This window comes from Centruroides sculpturatus, unplaced genomic scaffold, assembly GCF_000671375.1.
Source record: "Centruroides sculpturatus isolate CEXI.00-Female unplaced genomic scaffold, Cexi_2.0 scaffold76, whole genome shotgun sequence".
NCBI lineage: Eukaryota > Metazoa > Arthropoda > Arachnida > Scorpiones > Buthidae > Centruroides > Centruroides sculpturatus.
This window is the reverse complement of record NW_019384451.1, coordinates 964,600-978,370: the sequence shown is the minus strand read 5'-3', so window position 1 is coordinate 978,370 and position 13,771 is coordinate 964,600. Positions and strand designations below refer to the sequence as shown.

The window sequence follows — 13,771 nt, the reverse complement described above, 5'->3', positions numbered from 1 at the left end:
TATAGAAATTATGAATTTTATTTAGTGAGTATTATATTCAACTGTTTAAAGATATTTAATTTTTTCAGATTAGTTATTTAATGATATAATGGAAAGAACTTTGGCACTAAAAAAATGCTATGTATAAGATTGAATATCAATAACTAAGTATTATTAGATACACTTAATTGAAAATAAAGATTTGTTTATAGTAATTTATAAATTATTTAGAAGACAATAAAAATTAAATCTGTTTTTATATGGCATGATTTCAGTTGTGATAAAGAATGAATTTGATTAGAAAATCATAGACAGTCATAGTAATTTAACAGTAATAAAATTACAAAAATTTATATATACATATAACTAAAGGATTTCTAAATTGTTTAAATTATTGCTGAATATGTTTGTTGTATGAACTTGCATTAATAAAATGTTTGTATTTCATTGATATTTTGTAATTTCTAAATCATCTGTAGATTTTTTTTTATATTTATTTATAGAAATAAAATTTATATATTTTTATATGATTTGAATTTTTAAAAATATTACTGAAATATAAAATAGAAATATTTTTAATAAATATTTAATTTTATATGTACGGTACAGTATACTTTATATCAGACATGGGCAAATGCAGCACCAAGAGCTGCATGCGGCTCTTGCTGAAAGTGTTAATTTCTGCTTATTATTATTATTATTATTATGTTGGGTTTTGTGAGTTATACTTGGTTCACACCGGTGGCTGTGTACTATGCCGGACCAAAGTCAAGGCATAGCAACCAAAACAAAACTAAAATTAAATAAGTGTGTCAGTGTGTGTGTCTGTATTCAGGAATTTCCTAACAATGTGACATGTATTCAATATAGTGTTATTATTATTATTATTATTATTTTTACAATTTTATTTCCACAAATTTGAAAAAATGTTTATTAAAAAAAATTCAAATTCAATATTTGTTTTATATTATATTTATATTACATAATAAAATTGTGGTACAGAACTGCAGTACAGAATAAAAAAGTACAGAACTGTGGCTCCCATGCATTTTGCAAAACCTACATTTTGGCTCCCAATGAATTTTTGCTTGCCCACCCCAGCTATATATATATATATTGTGTGTTATATAGAAAAATTATGTGAATAATTTGTGTGTGTGTAGCACAATTATTATTCCAAATATATATTTAATTATAAACTTGCTGAAACACTGATGTTCTCTATTGGGATATTTTAAAAAATAAATATTTTAATTCAAACATTTTTCATCTGTATAATTATAAATATATTTATACATGTGTTCATTTTTATACACTTAGTTACTGAGAAGATTATGATGATTAGTTTGGCTTTTTCAAATATATATTTCTCATGAACAAACAATCTGCCATATTATTGGACTAATTAATCTTGTTATAGCCCATAATACAGCAGATTGTTTAGCATTTCTTAAAAATCAGCTTAAAATTAATAAATACAAATGTATTCTGACAGTTTATGAGTTAATTATAATTTCTATTTGCAAAATTTCCTCAACCTTAACACAAAATTAGAAAAAAGTGAATTTTTAAGAAATTTGCAGGATTTCTCGCGATAAAAAACAACCGTGATCCCATTTGAGAAACCCTAACCACAAGCAAATAATCTTCAGACATTACTGAGAATGGATGAAAAAGACAAGTCTGATATGAAAATAAGGTAGCATAGTTGCAGCATTTTTTTTAATTGTTAATATTACAGACAATTTCCTCCTGTGCTCATATTTGTTACACTTCAAATATAATAATACTACCATAACTGAAAATAAAAGTGAAAAAATAATTTTATCTAATGACATAAGAGTTAAATGTACAGATATTTCTTTGTCACTAAATAGGAAATAACATCATAATTTTTAATCTCTTGTTTTATAAACTTTAAATGTAAAGAATAATAGTAAAATTAATGCAAAATAATGAAATAATTATGTTACGTACACACACACAAAAAAAAAATTGCAAAGTTTTGAACCTGTATCATGGCTCCAGTGCCTAGTGTCTTATCCACTAGGCTACTGCTGTTCTAAGTACACTTCAAAAAGACTTATAAGCTAAACACTCAATTTTCAGAGGCCTGTTTTTCAGAAATGTTTGAGAAATGGGTCCTATTATTTGGATAAGAAAATGTTTGTGTTTAGTTTGGACTACATGTTCACCAAGTTTTATACATATCAGAGACCCAAATACAGTGGTGCCTCGTATAACGTACGCCTCGAATAACGGACGCTGCGAACAACGGACTTTCTGTTTGGCCGTTACGTGACTCGAGCAACGGACTGGCTTCGAACAACGGACTTTCTGTTTGGCCGTTACGTGACTCGAGCAACGGACTGGCTTCGAACAACGGACTTTCCGTTCAGCAGTTACGTGAGGCGAACAACGGTCTTTCTGCGAACAAGAGCGAATGATGTTTCCACTCTTTTGCCGTTGCCAATGACAATCTGCTATTTTTATAATATATTAGTATTATTAAAATATATTATTAGTAGCCTATATCTGAAGTATAGAGCTCCCGTTGAGATTCGGTTTGCTCCCTTGTTTATTACGTACATCACCTCAGTGCAGGGTATTTACATTTATTCAAGTGTTGTGAAAATCTTGGCTTCTAAATAAACAGAAAGGTGATTTCAATTGAAACAAAGCAAGACATCATCAGAAGGAGTGAAAGTTGACAAAAAGGGAGAGGTTCAGTTTACCAACACTCATTATCCAAACAGAGCTGAGGCCAACAGGATCAATGATCTCTACAATGATACCCTTGCCCGTCATTTCCGACAGGTATTGAAGAAGAGAGAGAAACAGACCACCTTGGACATGTTTTTCAAGAAGCCAGCTGCCAAAAAACAAAGGATGAAACAAGAGGAGATGACCCTGCAAGCTCCAGTAGCCTCTCCTGAATCTGACTCCGATTAAAAAATAATAAAAAGAGACCTTCTGCAATGTGTAAAAAGTCTATATCTGTATGAAAGTGTAAAGAAAGTGTTCCTCCACCTCCTCTTCACATCTGACTACTCGGCGTAATTGGTGACTGCTCCATTTTCATTTTTTTATAGTACAGTACGGTTATTTTATGCCGCGGAACAAATTATATGTTTTAACATGTATTTCTATGGGAAAATGCGTTTCGTATAACGGACTTTTCACTTAACGGACGTGCACCTGGAACGGATTAAGTACGTTATACGAGGCACCACTGTATCTGACCTCTACTTGCTAGTTCTGAATGAAATTTCTTGAATCAATGAATTTTATAGTAAATACATCAATTCATTATTCTTTCCTAGAAATTTATTCTGTGATGCCATTGACTCATTTTAAAACAAAATGCAATTGTTCTAAACTTCTAAAGCTCACCTATTCCAATCTTACCATACAACATAATTACAAAGATCACATTCATGTAAAATTAATTCAAATTTAATTACTTATCAAAACCCAGATATTTGTGAGGAAAACTAAAGAGAATCTTCAAAATTCGGTTCAGGAAACAAACAAAATAAAAATCCAATACAGAGTAATCTGACCAAAACTTATTTTGCATCAAAAGAAATTCTAGGGAAAGTTTGACAGGTAAAAATAGCAAGGGTCATATGTTCATACTACCTATATTTTGATTGGTTAGCTGTTATCTGAGCAAATTTCATTTTATCAGTTTTCACTGATGTCTACTTTGCCCATTAATGACAACAACATTAGCCAATTATATTTCACAGTTCACTTCACATCCAGCCTCCAGGCAAAATTCCTATTCATGACAAAGACCTGATAAGAACCAGATATTGTTTGCAAGAGTAAATAGCTCATCATAATTCTATCAAAGATTATAAAACAATAATTTTGGAAATAAAAACCAACCTATATATTCAAAATAGTCTTGGAAAGGATATAAATAAAGTTTCATAGAAATTGGTTTAGCCATTCTCACAAGATACTCGAACAGACAGACAGACCCAGTAAATTTCAAAACGTAATGCTATAAAAACTTAACTATAACTGAATTATGATTTCAATAAGTGATCTTCAGGTAAATAGGCTTTTTAAGCTATTGTTTATATAACAACAAAATTTATCTCTGAAATAATGCTTTAAAGTATTTCAATCTCTTCAGCTATTATAAAATATGTTAGGAATTCCACCCATGTCTATACAAGACAAAATTAAGTTATCATCAAAAACATTTTAGTTTTATTTTCATATTTACAAAACACAAGTATCTATATGTGTATATATATATTTATATATATTTTTTAAAATTTTATTCAAAATATGCTTTTGTAGTAATATGATATATAGATGCAAATTTTAATGTAATTTATTAACAATAAAAAAGTTTAGTCACTTCAAAAGTTTCAGCTTTTACAAAATCAGTACTTGGCACTTGCTCAATCAATTGCATCAATGACTTCTTCCAATTATTTAGGAATACTTTTCCAGCTTTTCAATTCTTTCTTACCTAGCCTGATCTCAATGTTCAAAAATTATGGCTATAAATCCAATAATTGAAGCCATCAGGATGTATGGTGCTAACCCTAAGAATCACTTTTCTGAGGTAATTGAATTTGAATGTTTGAAAAAAAATCCCAAAATGATGAGATAACAGCCACATCTACAGGTAATGTTCAGAGAGCAAAAATATTAACACAACTGTTCATACAATTTTAGGACTTTTCAAACATTCAAACTCAGTTATCTCAGAGATATGATTCTGAGGGTTAGCACTATATGTCCTCAAGGATATGTCTCCGAGGACTTCAATTCATGGAATTAAACAATCTATTGCATTTCTGGATGAAATAGATTGTTCAATGCATGAGAATGATTTACATGGACTAATAAAGTCTACTGCAGCAATATTTCTGGTGACTGCATTTTCCATTAGTATAAACCTTTACAAAATAGCACAACTTTGCATAACAAAATAGACAGTTTTTGATAATTATCATTGCATAAAAAGTTGTATTTTTGCTTTGAATACTGGATTTATTTTCTCAAGAACTAGTGTAGAATGCACATTATAATAAACACACAATTAAATGTTTTGTTATAACCAAACCAGTTATTTAAATTTTAGGACTTATCACACTAGTGAATATGATAGATACAAAAATAGAAATTTTTTTGTAATACATTTACAAAATAAGAAAATAAATTTTTACAATAATTAAATCTAAAAATCTAAAACACATACAATACACCCAAAATGCATTTCAGACTCTTTTGGAGTACCTCTTCAGTTGATGTTTTTATAAAGATAAAGTAAAATATACATAATAGTTACATTAAAAGGTTTAAATAACCACGAAGACATCACAATTAAAGAAACTGATGAGATCTATTGTACAGCACATATGAGATAACATCTTTTTTCTAGTTTTCCTATAATCTATCCAGCCTCAGATTAACATTATTACACACAATTAACAATAATCAGTAACAAACTACATTTAGCATTAAGTGATAAAGACAATAGACTTAATACTCACTATTGAAAATTTAAATAACTGGTTTGGTTATCACAAAAAATTTAATGTAACTAAGGGTAAAAACAATGAACAAAACACACAATTGTTGATTGATTATAAAGGTAAACATTGAAAGAAAAGATAAGTCAGTAGAATGTATTGATAGTTCTTCCAAACTAAAAAGACAAGCATAAAAGAAAATGCTTAAACTAGGCAACATGGGTTTACATGCCTATTGTCAGATAAATCACCTTTATTGACAAGTAAACTTTACAGAGGCAGGCTAATATGAGCTAAACAGCATATGGACTGGAGCATTGATTCAGTTACAACATGTATCCAAATTTAACTTTCATGAATCTAATAGCAAATTTTTTTTCTTAGGCGAAGAAAATGTTTGATCATAATAAGGATTGCCTGATATAGCCAGTAGTTTCCAATGAGTCAAACTGTGTGGGAATGCATATGCAGTAAAGAAGTTGACAGATTACACTTTATAATTAGTATGTGAATGTAAAACTTAAAAAATTTTGAACTTTCACATTTTAGATTAAAAAAAAATTCTTACAAGCAACCCAGACCGAAGGATGCCTAAGCTGGTCAGGTAACAGCCCTGATTTCAATCTTATTGAGAACTGCTGGCATATTAGATGTGAAAATTGAAGAGAAGAGACCTGATAATAAACAGCACTACAGCAGGATTTTAGAAGAGTTTGGTACAGAATATAATAATGGCTGCTCTATGTTGGAGTGCTGAAAGTTGTTATTAAGACTGAAGTTGGTTCCAGTAGTAGAGCCAGAAAAACCCAAAAGGGGCAAAAAAACTCAAGCCTCCTTTGGATTTTCTGGATCTGCCACAGTAGCTCCTCATTATATCATACATGTTGAGAGAGAAACCAAATGAGCAGTATATCAGATAGCACAATATAACTAATGTGTCTATTTTTGATTTCCATGTTAACTTGTTTCTTTGTAGAATCAAGAATAAACCAAAGACATGCAATTTATTACATAAGCTATAATGCTACATTGAATTTAAGTGTTTTCAGACCACAGTTTCACCAATACTGTTAATGAGCACTGTCACAAACTTGCTGTTTACAATTATGGAAGGAGAAAAAAGTTTACAGCATACTATGGCCTGAAAAACATGACATGAACAGTTATTTCTCATTGAATGGGATCCTAGTACTTCACAGAGGTGGATCATAGTAGCTACAGGAGTTTAAGCCCTCTCTATTGACAAAAAAATTTGTTTGAACTTCAAAACGTTTTTAAAAACATTTATGATGACAAATATGGTTTATTGGATCATCCACAATACAGTCATTTTGCATGTATTAATAACAGGTTTACTTACAAGGGCTACTGTATTTGAATAATTATATCATTCATTTGGATATATTTTACTTTTTTGTCTTCCAAATATAAGTTCTTTAGCCAATAATTTTTTAAAAATCAGTTGCCATTAAATTTCTATTGCAAAGAAATTTTACCTTGTTTCAATAATTGATTTTGAAACTACCATTGTATGCTTAACTTTCCTGGCAACATTTGGTGGTACCATCTATTATCATATCTTTTATTTTTAAAATTTTAATATTTTTAGCTATTATAAAATGGCAAAAAGCTTACTTTTGAGGGTAGAGATGGATTTTATAAAAAATTATAACTGCTAATAACAAAGTAAAATTATCATTAATTCTGTCCTCCTAGAGATATACATGACCCCCTTTATCACCCTACCTTGTCAATCTTTAAATCACTAAAATTTAACAGCTTCAATCCCCCCAAGAAACAAAGATTTGTTTATTGGGGGGATTGACCAAAACCTCCTTGCAAGATTTCAGAAATTTTCAACCAAAAGCACAGGAGTTATTAAGCTTCAAATAGAGAGAACAAAATTGTGACCCCCAACCACACACGAGAAAAAACCCCCAATTTTTTTTTTTTTTTTTTTTGCATTTCTCAATGTTTCAAGGCTTCTGAGTCCAAAAATGTAAAAATCTTGGGGGGTCATTTTATGACCAATTGCTATACTTTCCCTCTGTTATATGTAACAGCCAGGGAAGTAAATTGAAGATATTGCTGATATTTCTGATCAAGATCAACAAAAAAGTTCAGATGACGACAAAACTTTGTAAAAAGAAAACACCCTCATTTAACTAAAATTAATATTAATCCATCATATAGTACTTTTATAATTGTGATTGTCAGTTAATTGATTGGAAATAAATTATCAATTGCTTTAATAAACATTTTTCTCTTAGTAATGAAAAAGAATAGTATACTTTTGCTAACTTTTGGAACCTAACCCTATGTTTTGCATTAGTCCTTTGTTTTGTATAGCACAGATTCACATAACATGACATTTTTTTGGAATGTAACTATCATGTTATACAAGGGATCAGTGGTGATATTCGAAATATTTAACAAAGGGTTCGCTAACAGAAAATTTTTCCTTAACAATTTTTTTTTTCGCTCAAATGGTGCATCAGAAGGCTCTAGTTTAGTAGTGTTACAGAGTATAATACGTATATTTTAATATATTTTTTAAAAGAAACAAAACCACTGAGAAATGTTACATGTGTTTAACAAGGTTCGGAAAACTTTGAAAATGTTAACAACGGGTTCGGCCAAACCTGTGCGAACCCGTTGAATATCACCACTGCAAGGAATACTTGTATAACTTATCATAGTTGATAAGAATACAATAGCAGACAGATATTCTAAGTATTTTATGTAGGTATCTGACACTTTTTCTGAAATTACTACCAATTTACCAATTCATGATCAGAAAATCATCCTAAACCACACATTTACAATATTTCATAGTACTTTGTATCACATTTTTTTTGAATGCCTCACCATCATTCAGCACACAGTTCTTTTTATTCATTTAATTAATTCAAATTTACGTCATCACACTATAATTTTGCTCTAGAATAATTCCAGCATTAATAGATATTTTTTTTAGTAATTATTTATCATGAAAGACTTTCATGATTAGATACTTTTTTTAGTAATTATTTTTTTTATGTTTTGTTTAATTTGTTTCAGAAATTATTAGCTCTCTCTCACCAATCTTGGAAATTATTTTAATTTAACCTTCATTGAATAATTTGTGAACTAATATTTTATCTGTATTTTATTTGGTTTCTTTAAAAATTATCATTGGTGTCTTTTTTAACTTGAGATGTTTATTTCATTTTTTTCACTTGTTCTGCATGGTTGATCTGTTCTATTTAGGTTTCTCATTGCAAAACTTTTCAACCTTTCATCATTAGTTTCCTAACAGCTTCATGACTAATTTCAAGTGGACTGAATACATACATATCTGTCACAGTATCCATGGGTACATAAATCAAAGCATCAAGTTATTCTTAACTGACATTTTTCACTTGAACTTTTGAAAAATTATCATCAAAATTCAAAATAATACTAATTTTATGTACTTAATTAACAACTTTTTGCCATGTGGCTTGTTAAACTTCTTGCAATATATATATTTATTTTCTTAGCACAATGTTTCTGTTGAGAACATATCACACAGGAACACTTTTAGAGGAAAAAGGTTGTTTTATTGGTGTGAACGTATATGCATTTCGGGCTTAATGCCCCTCTTCAGTCCTGAGATAGTGACAATTAAACCAACATGACTCGTAAGAAGACATACACGTACAGTCAACCCCCTATAACACTGTTGATTATTCCGTTTTATATGAATTCCATGTTGTACGAGTTACTTAGATTTTACAAATACATGAGCCATTCACAGCCAGGCACATGTATTTGTAAAATCTAAGTGACTCGTACAACATGGAATTCATATAAAATAGAATTATCAACAGTGTTACAGAGGGGTTGACTGTAGTTGAAAAAAGAAAAAGGAGCTAAATGTTCTTTTGGCTCCACATATATACACATTAGGATAGTATAACATGTGCTGTAGGGTGTGAAATAATTCTGATGAGATGTACAGAGAACATATATCTTGTCTATGTTCTTTGTACATCTCATCAGAATTATTTCACACCCACAGCACATGTTATACTATCCTAATGTGTATATATGTAGAGCCAAAAGAACATTTAGCTCCTTTTTCTTTTTTCAACTAAGTGTATATCTTCTTATGAGTCATGTTGGTTTAACTGTTTCTATCTCAGGACTGAAGAGGGGCATTAAGCCCGAAATGCATATACGTTCACACCAATAAAACAACCTTTTTCCTCTGAAAGTGTTCCTGTGTGATATTTTCTCAACAGAAACACTGTGCTAAGAAAATACAAATACATATACACGTCGAAAGCACTTGCAAGATTAAAATATTTTAAATTATATTTAACGCCTCATAGTTTGAAGTTTTGGAAGAAGTTTTGATTGAGAATGAGAAAACGTATTTTCTGAGAATTTGAGAATTCCCAAAATAATCTTTTAAATTTAATTTTCATTGATCATCTAAATTCTAAAATAATGATTATAACAGTAAATGTTAATAAGCAGAAAAGTCATAGAGAAGGTAGGGCAAATGGAGTTTGTGGCTCCAGCACAGTCTTTTAGAGGTTAAGACACTCTTGTATGTAAAAGATTGATGCAAAAAATGAGTAAATAAAATTTCCTAAGTGAGGTCAACCGGATTTTCATGACCAGTGCATCTCTTGCCCTGAACAGGGGTCACTACAGTATCATTTTGGATAGGTTTCTGTTATATTTCAGGTTCTCTCAAAATATAAACAATGTAATTAATGCAAACTTTATTTAACCAAAATTATAGTATAAATCACTGTATACTATAAATACAGTGATTTATACAAATATCACACAATGTATTAACATTCCTAATCTCATTTAAATATTCTATTTATTTATTTTATTAAATATCAATAGAAAACAAATGCAAATATTATTCGTTTGAAAATTAAAAAATACTTCAAATAGTTTTTATTGTTAATTTACAACAGCCAAAATTAGCTTGTTACGTGTTATCTGATTCTGGTGTTGTTGCATTTCTGGTAGCATGTAACCGTAGACAGCAATAAATAGAAAAAAAAATGTCTAAATATACATTTTGAGTAGTATATTTATTTTCCATTGTTGGCATTAATGGGTTCTAAGAGCTGATTTTCTCAACTTCCTAACTTTTCTTGGGATTTGAAAACAGGAAAACAAAAAATATTTCAGCATAGGCAAGAATTTCTTTCTGCTCAGAAACACTATCTCAGTGGCATCACTCTGGTGTTTCAAATTGCTTTGCAGCAATTTCCAAATTGTGTTACAATTTCTAATAATTCTCTATATAAACATTTAATTAATTTAAAATTGTTATTAAGTGTAAAGAGTTATTAAAAATTCTAATAAAGAACAATCAATGAAAAGATGAAAGAAAATGCTGCAATTTAAAATAATGCAGAGCAAATTAGTAATAATAAACATCTTTAAACATATGCTAATGGCACTTAACTTAATAAACCACTCATATATTCTGTATTCCATGAGAAATCAAGATTATTTTATACTTAGGTGTCAAATTTATTTTACTTTTTAAAGATTTGAAATTTTTCCAATAATCTACTCAATATTTCCTTTCAACTGTACTAAATTTATTCTTTAATTTTGAAAAGGGTTTGACTTATGGAACAATTTTTTCTTTGAAAACTGTCTTTTTTATTAAAAATAATTATGTTTGCTAATAACATTTAATTTTAAGTTATGCCTCTTATAACCGGTTTTTTACTGAAGACCAAGACCATAAAATCAACTTTTATAAACTATGCATTTAAGATGCTACACATCCCTCTTCAGGCTAAAAAATGTTTTAAAAAAGTACAAAATTACAAATGAACAAGGTAAATTAGACAATTAAAGCCATCACTGATCTTTTTTACAATTATTGAAACCACACACACAGATACATAAGACTCTCTCACTATTCTACCTGTGTCTATAGCACAATCCCATTTACTGAAGCTGATATCATCCCATACGTCATCTGTTTCCATTCCTCTATTTAAATTTATTAATGTTTTATTATTATTCATTATCATTATATGCTCATTAAATTTTCTTAATTATTTTTTCTTTAGCTAATATTTTTACATTATTTTTATCAATGGTACAATTATATTTGTTACAATGGATAAACAAAGCATGGAGATTGTTTGTACTTTAATCTGATTGCCGATTTGTACGCTTTTACTCCAATTCCTAAAGGTCTACCAGTTTCACCAATATAATACACTTTTCTATCAAAAATACAATTTAACTTATAAACTATACCGGATATATTCAATTTTTCCACACACGAATCATTTGTTTTAATTAACAGATCTTTTGATTTTATTGCATGTTTTGCTGCCAAATTAATACCATATTTTCTAAATACTGAAATGCAGATCATTAGTGGACTTTAGAAATTCAATACTGTATAATTTAGAAATCTTAAAAAGGTCATTAAATTGTATATCTAATTTGCCTTACGCATTAAAAAATACTGACAATTTAATTTCTAGGATAGCAAGAATTGCAATTAAACCTACATTCAGAATTATGGGTTTGGATATTGTTTCAATGTATCCATTGATAAAATGATGTTACAATAGTTTAAATTATTTAGAAATCTCATGTAATTTGGTAAAACTAATTAATTACAGTTATCATGATAATTTCTTTAAAATAGGAGAAAAATAGAAGGAACAAATAGAAAGAATAAGCTTGAGGACAGTTATAGGATCAAAACTAGCAGAAATAGTTATGATTGAAATTGATAAAAATATAGCACTTCAACAAGGAATAATTTTTATGGCAAGATATGTGGATGCTTTATTTCTAATGTATAATATTATGTTAAGCAGATTCCTAAAATTTGCTAATGATTTAAACCAGGGTTGTCCACCCTTTTTTCCTAATGGACCAAATTAGAAATTTAGTACATTCAGCAGGCCACAAAGGTACTTTATATAAATAGATGCTTTTAAATAGTTCAAAATTTGAATATCAAATTTTAATAACCAAATATATATAATTACAAAAAATACCATATTATTGATAGTAAAAAAAAATTATACTCACACAAAATAAAAATAAATTCAATGTGATTTTTGACATTGCCTTCCTTTTATAATATTGTCAATATCTGCTTTTATGGTACTAGTCTTAATTCTAACGTTCGAATGTTAGTTAAATGGGAATCACTCAACTTATTTCCTTCAGCAGTTTTCATGTTTTTCATGCATGAAAAGAAATGTTTACAACTGTATGTTATGCCTGTGGGGTAGTACAGTTTTCTTAGACCAATTACGTCATTATGATATCAAAGTGTATCCAGTGAAATGAGAATAATTTTTATGACATACATTTTCATTTACTTTGGTAATGTACCTAAAAAATTTAGGGTGCAGTGGGCTGCATACAAATATTAAGTGGGCTGCAGTGTGACCTGCAGGCTACAGGTTGGACATCCCTGATTTAAACCCTTCCATAAAATTTAAAATAGAACTGGAAAAGAATTAAACAACTATTTAGATATTACATTAACTAAATCTGACAAAAAAAACTTTATATAAGAACGTATGAACAACAATGTAATACAGGAAAAATGATAAATTATAAATCATATTGCCCATTAGCTGTTAAAAAGAACGTCATTATTGCAGGCTCAGCAAAGATATGATAAAGAACAACAAATTTATAGCATATAATGAAAGATCAACAAAAATTGAAACAGAACTTTTTATTTAATAATTATCTGAATGCATTACTAAATAAATGGATTAAAAATCATAACTTGTATAGATTTAATGTAAAAGTTAACAATAGTGATGATAAATTTGTATCTATCCCATATGTTCGAGGCATGTTTCAGAAATGTAATAAAATATTTAGAAAATATGATATTAATTTGGCAGCAAAACATGCAGTAAAATCAAAAGATCTGTTAATTGAAACAAATGATTTGTGTATGGAAAAATTGAATATATCCGGTATAGTTTATAAGTTAAATTGTATTTGTGATAGAAAAGTGTATTATATTGGTGAAACTGGTAGACTTTTAGAATTGGAGTAAAAGCGTACAAATCGGCAATCAGATTAAAGTACAAACAATCTCCATGATTTGTTTATCCATTATAACAAATATAATTGTACCATTGATAAAAATAATGTAAAAATATTAGCTAAAGAAAAAATAATTAAGAAAATTTAATGAGCATATAATAATAATGAATAAAACATTAATAAATTTAAATAGAGGAATGGAAACAGATGACGTATGGGATGATATCAGCTTCAGTAAA

At 28.9% G+C, this 13,771-nt stretch overlaps 1 protein-coding gene across 1 annotated transcript in view; it reads right to left on the bottom strand.

Annotated features, from left to right (window-relative positions):
- LOC111620564 (acid sphingomyelinase-like phosphodiesterase 3b) overlaps window positions 1-13,771 on the bottom strand; it is a 129,773-nt gene that overhangs the window by 55,865 nt on the left and 60,137 nt on the right. The window lies entirely within an intron of this gene.